Raw genomic sequence first — 9,777 nt, 5'->3', positions numbered from 1 at the left:
ATTAGTCTTTTCTGATTGATTCCTAAACATCAACCATAATTACCTCTTTAATATACCTCAAAGACATTTTCTTTCAATCTAATAGCTTTTGCACAAACTGATCCATTTCTCTCTACTACTCCCCACGCCCCTTTCTCCATTTACCCAATTCTGACAATCCCATCTAAATTTCACCTCCTTTTATAAACTGTCAGGACACGTATGACTGGAATTATTTGTTCTGTTACCTTTGTTTCCACAATATTCTTTGCATTTCTTATATAAACTCTATATTCTGATTAGATTTTTATTTCCTCTGGGAAAATGGCAGTGCACTATTTACAGATCTTTGCACTAATATTATTCACAGGTTCTTTTTCTTAGTGGAAGAACCAATATTGGGTTTTTTTCCCCTTAAATATTGACTTGCTTTGGTCAAGTTGTTAAAAAAAAACACCGCATTCTTACTGATGTCCTATAAAAGTGGAGTTAATAAATGAAAGTCAAAAGTAAAATAAAATATACGGTGAAATAATCACAGATTCTTTCCTCATAAAGACTCTGTGTTTATATTAATGAATGTCAGATTTTCCTCAAAGTTGATCAAATTTTACCTGACATCGCTGGCTACCTCTGTTGTACCTGTTATTATAAGGTAATCTTAAGAAATTACAAAATCACTGCAAATCAATAATCTCTATGCTGCTGTAGGGAAAATTGTAAAATGTTCCCTGGATTTCTTTCCCCTGATGATGCACCATATAATCCTCTCCTCTTCAGTGCGTGTTGGAACTGTGACCTGCTTCTAACAATAGAATATAGCAAAGTGTTTGGGTTTCATGCCTATGATTAAGTCTTAACAGTACACAAAACTCTGTGTTAGCAGAATAGAGACAGAGTCTCCTGCTGACCCAGAAGAAGTAATCCAGCATTGCTGTGAATTGTCTATGAAGAGGACCACATAGCAAGGAACTACAGTTGACCTTTACTTTTATTTATTTATTATTTATTTATTTATTAAAAAGCATGTACATGCAAGGGGGGTGGGGGGAGGGCCAGAGAGAGAGGGAGAGAGAGAATCTTAAGCAGGTTCCAGGCTCATAAGGAGCTTGAGGCAGCGTTGATCCCATGACCTTGAGATCATGACTTGTGTTGTAAATCAAGTTGGACACTTAACCAGCTAAGCCACCCAGGTAACCCCACTGTTGACCATTAGATGTGGAGGGCCACAGTCTGCAGCCACAAGGGAATGAATTTTGCCCACAACCTGAGTGGAACTGGAAACATTGTTTTCCAGTTGAGCCTGCAGATGAGAAGGCAGCTCAGTTATGACAACCATGTGTGACCTTAAGCAAAAGACCAGCTAAGCTGTTCCTGGATTCCTAACCCACACATAGTGTGAGATGATACATGTATATTGTTTTAGGGCACTGCAGTTATAGCGACTTTTTATGCAGCTTTAGAAAACCAAAAGCAGTACTAGGATTCTAATACATATATTCCTGAATGCTAATATCAGGTGAAATGTCCTTCTTTAGATTTCACCTAAACTAGAATTTTTCTATGTATCTTGAAGTTTACGAACTTCAAGATACATAGAATCCCAGAGACTATTCAAGGTTTAATTAAGTGACCTTTCATTCCCACTCAAAATATTATTTAAATAAATTCATATTTTACTTTAAGTAAATAAATTCATATTTTACTTACTACATATGTTCCTTTCAGTTTCCTGCTTAGAAGATTTCTCCACTTTTCTGTGGTCTTATGCTTTTGACTCTACATTGTTGAAGCTTATTTACTCTAAAGCTAAGTGATCTTAACCATAGATTCACATAAGCATGTTCTTTATACAATACGCAAGGGTAAAGGTTTTAGTCACAATTGTTGAAGAGTGGTGTCTCCTGTAGTTTTGGCCACTAGATTGAACAGTCCCCTCTTGTGGGTGATTTTGAAATGGCAGCAGTTATTTTGGGGATCAGCTATCGGGAGATAATTTGGGGCACAGTTACTCTTTAGCTCGATATATTTATAGTCAGAGTAGCTTCCATATATATTAAAGTTTTTTTCAAAGTTCCTTATGTTGAAATGTCTTCCAGAAACATTTTTATGGCCTGGACTTCTGACTCATAGAGAGTGGTGAATCCAAAGGTTTGTACAATAGAGGTTTATACCACTCATTCTCTTAATCCTATCAGAGAAGAAGCTGCTTTCACAATACCTAAATTTGTTGGCACTTGCTACCTTGTACTTTTTAATATATTTTTATTTCAAGTTTATGTTGCTGCCAATTTGGATTTTTTAAAAGTGTAATGAGATTATCTGCCCACTGTAAAGCTGTTCAGGGTTTGAAATATGGGAGTAAAACCACTTTAAGCATTCTAAAACATATTTTCAAAATCTGAGAGGTGAAACCCACACAAATGAAATGCTAAAGTTTACTCCAAACGTTGCTATGGTTCAAATACATCTTTCAACTGCAATTCCAAAGACATCTTGTAATCTTTAATAAAATACATAAGAAATAATAGATGCCTGATTTGGACACTTTATAAAAGGTATTTCTTTTGTTGGCTTAATATTTGTTATTGAAGAACAGAAAAATTTAGGTTAAAAATAAGTGGAATATGAAATGATAAATATAAGCAGTAAAACAGGAAACATTTTGATATTAAGATGTAAATTATAAAATAAATAAGTAATATTAAATACAGTAATTCATTAAGAAGAGATTCCAAAACTAATTAATGAATAAGATCTGGGTTTTGAGAATCCATTTATCTAAAATGATTAATCATAAAAACATAACAAAATTTGAAATGCATTGTTCACTTGGCATAGAATACCAACACCAATGGTAGTAACATAAAACTTATAAAATGTTATCCCCATAAAGATATTAAGACAAAGTAGTTAATGAATGAATACTTAAAATTATTCATTGAGGAATAAATTTTAAAGTACCCTGAAATCTTACAGTTCATAAATCAAAAATGCTTGATAGTTTTTCCCAAGTTTAACAACTCTAAAAAATTATATGACATAAGAATTATTTGAGACCCAAAGCTACTTTTTCTAAGGAATCAATAATATTAACAATAAAAAATATCAAATATACTAAAGGAACGATTTTTCTCTTTCCTTTAAAAAAATAAAATATTTTCATATTAAGAGGTAATCATAGTGTGTAGCTAACAATATTATAGAAAAAGCAGTATAGAGGCATGTCATGAGTTAATAAAAATATGCTATTTTTTCTAACTTTTGAATGTATGAGCCTCTTAAAGTTTTAATGTGTTGTGATTTTTTTTCTCATATAAAATATATAGTCACTTTCATAATACTTGTGTAGATCTTTCTTAAAATAGTCCTCTTATATACCCTTGAATCGATACCAACTTTGGTGTAGAAAGTGAAACTGAATGTTTTCCTAATCACCACACGTTTTTTTCTGGTAGGAGGCATTGAATGTTTTTACATTCAGACTTTGAGCAAAGACAGTTAGCAGTAAGACATCCAGTCAGGAATTCATTCCCTCCTTCCAAGGCAGGCCAACTGTTTTCTCACAATCACATTACACAAACACAGGGACAATTTTTGAATAGAGGGCTCTGAAGGGAACTTCACAAGTTTTTAATGTTCCATCTGTTGCAAGAATGTGAAAGAGAATGGATGACAGTTTGAGACAATGATTTACTTGAGCATAATACTTCACAGTCATTATTGGGGTTATTTTTCTTTCTCTTTCTCTCTCTCTCTTTCTTCTCTTTCTTTCTAAAAGAGGAGAGTAAGTAAACTTCTGGTGAATGCTAGGGAAGCTTCATGTCTCTGAGGTGAATTTTGCAAAAATTCTCTTGAATCATGGTTACCCTTAATTTAGTGCTAAGGGATATGCTAGAGAATTCTGTGAAACATGCCTTCAGAAAAGTCATCCCCATTTTTGCAGCAGCTATGGATGCATGAATTCTTGAAGAAATAGAGAAGGCAACAGGTTTTTTTAGTGTTAACTAATCTCAGGGTATTCACTAGTTTCAGCCAGATTTAGATTTAGAAGGAAACATTTACAATGATTTCTTAGGCATTTTCATTAGTATATAGTTTACATGCAATAAAGTCTTCTCCAGCTGGCATGTACAGTTCACTGATTTTAAGTAAATTTATGAAATTATGCAAGTGTGATCATAATTAAGCAATACTAACCCATCACATACCCTCCCCCCAACCCCAACATCTTTGCCTTCATCAGCCGTAAGTAGCAACTGGTGTATTATATTTCCTGATAGATTTTCCTATTTTTGGATATTTCATATATAGAGAGAATCATGCAATGTCATTTTCTGTGACTATCTTCTTTCGTTTGTCATAATGTTTATCCTCACTGTAGGGTGTATCAGTTCTGCATTTGTTCTATTTCCAAAAAAATTTTAATGTAGAGATGTATCACAATTTATTGAACAGTTAATGGACATTTGGGCTTTCCAATTTTCAACTATTAAAAATAATGTTAGAAAGTTCCAACAAAAAGTGGATGCAAAAAAGTAAAAGAAGAAGAAGAATGCTGCAAAAAAAAAAAAAAAAAAAAAAAGAAGAAGAAGAACACTGACATTTATATACATGTGTTTGTGCGGACATGTTTTCTTATCTATTGGGTACATGCTTAGGATTGGAATTGCTGTATTATATGGTGACTCTATTTTTAAACTGCCAGTTTTCCAAAGTAGCTTCAATTTACTTCTCCACCTGTGGGTTCCAATTTTTCTCCACCCACGTCAACTCTTTTTACTGTCTGTGTTAAGATTCTCTAGATTTACAGCACTGAGAGGATACAAAAGGAGATTTATTATGAGAAATTGGTTCATACAATTATAGGAGCTGAAAAACCCTACAATCTGCTCTTTGCAAGCTGGAGACAGAGGATAAGCTGTGATAAAATTCAGTTTGAGTTTCTAGTTCTGAAAACAAGAGGAGCTCATGATGTAAATCCCAGTCCCCGGACAGGGGGAGATAAGATGTCTTAGCTCAACAGTGAGTCAGGAACAAAAAAGAAGAGACCAATCCCAACTTTCTCTGCTTTTTAATCTATTCAAGTCCTCAGTGGATTGGATTGTGCCCACTTATTTTGGAGACAGCAATCTACTTGACTGAAACTATTGATTCAAATACTAATCTCATCCAGATGGAGAGAAGTGAGTTGGGGGAAATTGGAAGGGGAGACAAACCATGAGAGACTGGGCTCTGAGAAACAAACTGAGGGTTTTGGAGGGTATAAGGGTGAGGGGTTGGGTGAGCCTAGTGGTCGGTATTATGGAGGGCACGATTGCATGGAGCACTGGGTGTAGTGCATAAATGAGTGAATGCTGGAACACTGAAAAGAAATAAAATAAAATAAAATGAAAAAAAAAAGAAACAAAGACTTTTACAGACACAAACAGAATTTAAGTTTAACAGGATAGCTGGGCATCCCTGATCCAGTCAAGTAGACACACAAAAATGACTATAACATTCTCATTTTTATAGCCATTCTTTATTATTCCATAATTTAAGACAACAACAGATAGGTTCAGCATCAAATTTGCCATTGTGCAATAAAGATTTCCAGTTGCCTGTATTTTAACTAGCAGCAAAAGTAAGGGATTCCAATCAAAGAAAGCCCATTGTTTGGGGCTCAAAAAAGAGTTAGAGGAAAATATGTCATTTTTGATCATATGTAAGGGGAAACGCCATATGCTTAGGATAAAATGGAGGGCAGGACAGCATCAAATGTACTGTGCTTGTTTGGGTCAGTCTGATTCTGTTTGAATATTATCACTCTTTATGATTAATATTAGTCTAAGGAATAAAGACAGTTCATATTTAATATTCATCAACATATTTTTAATCAGGTCATTGTTTCTTACATTATTCATGTCTACTCAAAGACTCTTGTGGGAAATTCTTCCTGAGTCTTAGTTTAAGAAAGTATAATGCTATAGGGCATATAATTTTATTCTTATCTTATGAATATGGTGAACTGTATGAATTATAAAAATTCCTAGATAGTAGCTAGAAAGCCTAGAGCTAAGAAGGAAGCTATTTAGCCGCTGACTGTGCTTGGATCTGTATATCACCTCTTAAACCCCAACTGTCTTAAACCTTTCTTTGCTCATTTTCTGTATCTAGATTTCAGATGTTATTTTATTTCATATGATAATCTTTTCCAAGGCACTTTAAAATATATTTTAGAATATATTGACATGACATAGATAAAAGTGTGATATAAAAATTATAGATAATAATTAAATAATGAATACAAATGAAATTAAGTCTTGAAATAAACCTAGCTTTAGTCTCACTAATTTTCTGGCATAGTTGAGAAGCTGAGGATATTTATTCTAACTCCATTTTGCTATGTAAAACAAAGCTTCTGTTTTAGTTAGAAATTCCATGCTATTTCACATTCTAGCTTTTACCTAAATATTACTTCTATTTCACCCACCAATTTCTAGGACCTTGATTTTTGTCTTTATTGATAATTTATTGTTTGCACATATTAAGATATGGTCACTACAACACAAGACTCACCTGTCCAACACTAGGACTGATCTTGAATCAATCCTGAGGAATACTTGAAGGATTTTGCCCATAATTTTAATATGTCTTGATTTGTTTATGATTTTAAAAGTGTTGCTATATTAGTGTTCACTATTTTCTTCAAGTTTTGTTTGATTTTCTAACTCATTTAGTTTGTGTGGAAATTGAAGGCATCTCCTTAATTCAACCCTTCTTGGTGCTCTGTCCCACACTTACTAGGCCACTCACTCTAAACTAGATTATTTCCCATACTTTCAGCCAGACATTAGATGGTGTATACAAAGCTTAATCCCAAGAGGTTCCCTACCTAGAATACCTTGTTTATCCTGTCTGGAAATGAGTTGTTGTCTTGTGTTCATTGAGTCCTTAAAGATTTGCCCCCCAAATAGATTAGTGCTATTCATCCCAGCTTTCCCATCTCCATAGAGCCAAGACACTAGGTTTCAATAAACCCAAATAATTATGACACTGTCACCAAATTGTTCTCTTTCTTATGAGGAGTATGAGCAAATATGTAACTTATTCCAAGTGTATAAATTTTTGTTTTGAAACAGTGTCTTCATGTAAGATGGGCAAAGAACATTCACAAGTTTCGGGAAACCTGATGTTTCATCTCAAAATTCTAGTGAAGGGACCATCGAGTTCATTGAGTTACAGAAAACATCCTGATCATCTTTTTGCCATTGTTTTTGTTTTTCCCATTTTTGAGGACAAAAAGATGATGAGAAATATTTTTCTGAAAATAAGACTCTTCAAAACATAAAACTATGACAGTAATGATCTAGTCCAAGTTCTTAGCTTTCCTATGAAACATGCACATTTGTTCATGGCATCCCAGCTCCTGCAGAACTTCTGTATCTATTACATAAGAAATTTGGAAATACTCTCACCACCAAATGTTTCCACGATTTAGTCACTTTTAAAATTCTATATCAGACTTACTGATTTTTCAGAGAGAAAATAACATTGCCAGAGGCTTTCTTATTACTGTCAGATCAGATTTGTATGTTGGTACACTAATGACTAAAAATCGGAGACCCTGTGTTTTAGAGACGACAGTGAGTACCAGGAATAAAATCGCTCTTGCCCGTGAAGGCAGATATGCTACAAGTGGTGGATGACAATATTTCAAGACTGAGCAAATACCATGGAGAGGAGATTGATATATACAAAACCTATAATGGGAAGATCCTTTAGATAGTTTATGTATTGAAAATTCCATGACATTTTCATACTATGAATCATTACAATCATATTAGTCTGCTGCTATTATGGAAAACTTTTATAATTAATCATCAGAAACTATGCTAAAAAATACAAGAACAGAGAAGGATATTTTATTCAAGGTTGTGAAATATATTATAGCATGGTAAATACTGGAATGACCACACACCTGAAAACAATGTCATGTCATCACCATAATTTGTTCTGGGTGTTCCATCATAAACATTGTCCTTTACACTTTGCACAGTATACTTTTAGTAACAAAATTAATACTTGTTATGAAATATTAAATCTTAAAAACTTGAGGACCCAGGAGTGTGCAAAATAAATCCTAAAACTGAAATAATTTGTTAGTCCAGAGACAAGGTAATATTGCAAAAGCAAGCATCAGTGACCTAATTCAACAGAGGTGTATTTCTTCCTCATAGCAAGTACAGTCTGAGTTTGGTAACTTTTTTTTAAGTTTTTTTCTAGTAATTCAGCTGCTTCTACCATATTATTCCTCTGTCTCAAAACATGGACTTTTGGACAGCACAAGACACTGAGAACTTAAATGCTCACATGTTTTCCAAAATAAATCCTCCTAAAAATTACACAGATTATTTTTATTTACAGCCTATTGGTGAGTACTGGGCAAGTGCCCCACTAACTACAAGGGGACTGAGAAACATGGACCCCACAGGTGCACAGAAAACTGAGAGCTGAGGTGCCTGGGTGGCTCAGTGGGTTAAGCCTCTGCCTTCAGCTCAGGTCATGATCTCAGGGTCCTGGTATTAAGCCTCACATCAGGCTCTCTGCTCAGCAGGAACCTGCCTCCCCCCCTGTCTCTGCCTGTCTCTCTGCCTACCTGTGATCTTTGTCTGTCAAATCAATAAATAAAATCTTAAAAAAAAAAAAAAACCCGAGAGCTAGAAATATCAATGATACTCCCAGACAAAAGCCTGAGATGGTTTTCTGAGTGAGGTCTTGTTGATAATATGATACCAATTCTAAGATATTGCTATTTTGCTATCATGTTTTTATATTTACTTTGTGTTATAATAACAGTTTTTTTGGTCGATCCTGCCAGGGATGGAACTATTCCCTGATTGAAATATATATTAATTTCTAGGTTACTAAGTTTAGAGAAATTGATTTATTTATGCAAGGAATCATAAGATGACCTAAGATTGTAATAAATACTATCTGGATTTTGGCATCTTCTGTGTAATTTCTACAGAAACCATGCTTTCTCACTGTGCTTCCCAACCATTATTACACAGAGATGGGACAGAATTAAGTATATAATAAAAAGGAAGTGATGACCAAGATCCAAAACCAGTCTGAAGCAATAGTTATTTTGCTTTGCAGTATACTTTCCTCTCCTTACTCCACCACCCAAACAAAGGCTGCTAAAATCAGCAATTCTGCAATTTTGTCCAAGAATTAACTCCGGACTGTGTTGAGATATATACCTAATTTCCTAGCTGAAGTTCTGCTTTCCTGATCACTGGTCATTCATTCTCTCTGAACATACAATAGAAAGAGATTTAACATTTTTAATCTCATCAAGAAACATATAACTTTCATTCTTCTTAAATTGAATCCTTTCATAATGTTCCAGAACAGGAATCTGCAGGGTTACTTAAACTGAAGGAGGTTCTTCAGGAGAAAAGCCATGTTATAGAATATTTTTTTAGTTTTTATTTCTTTTATTTTTTCATGACTATAATATCAGGGTTAAACGTATTTAATTAATCCAAGCACACAATTCTTGTTTTTTCTATTTTATTATGGTGTGAAGCATTTTAGGTTTAATAATGTTTTAGGATTTAATCTTAGGATTAAGAACTTTACTTTTCAGGGACACCTGGGTGGCTCAGTGGGTTAAACCGCTACCTTCGGCTTGAGTCATGATCCCAGGGTCCTGGGATCGAGTCCCACATCAGGCTCTCTGCTCAGCGGGGAGCCTGCTTCTCCCCCCCTCTTCTCTGCCTGCCTCTCTGCCTACTTGTGATCTCTGTC

Source organism: Mustela nigripes, chromosome 12 (assembly GCF_022355385.1).
Source record: "Mustela nigripes isolate SB6536 chromosome 12, MUSNIG.SB6536, whole genome shotgun sequence".
Classification (NCBI taxonomy): Eukaryota; Metazoa; Chordata; class Mammalia; order Carnivora; family Mustelidae; genus Mustela; species Mustela nigripes.
Note: the sequence above shows the minus strand (reverse complement) of the source record.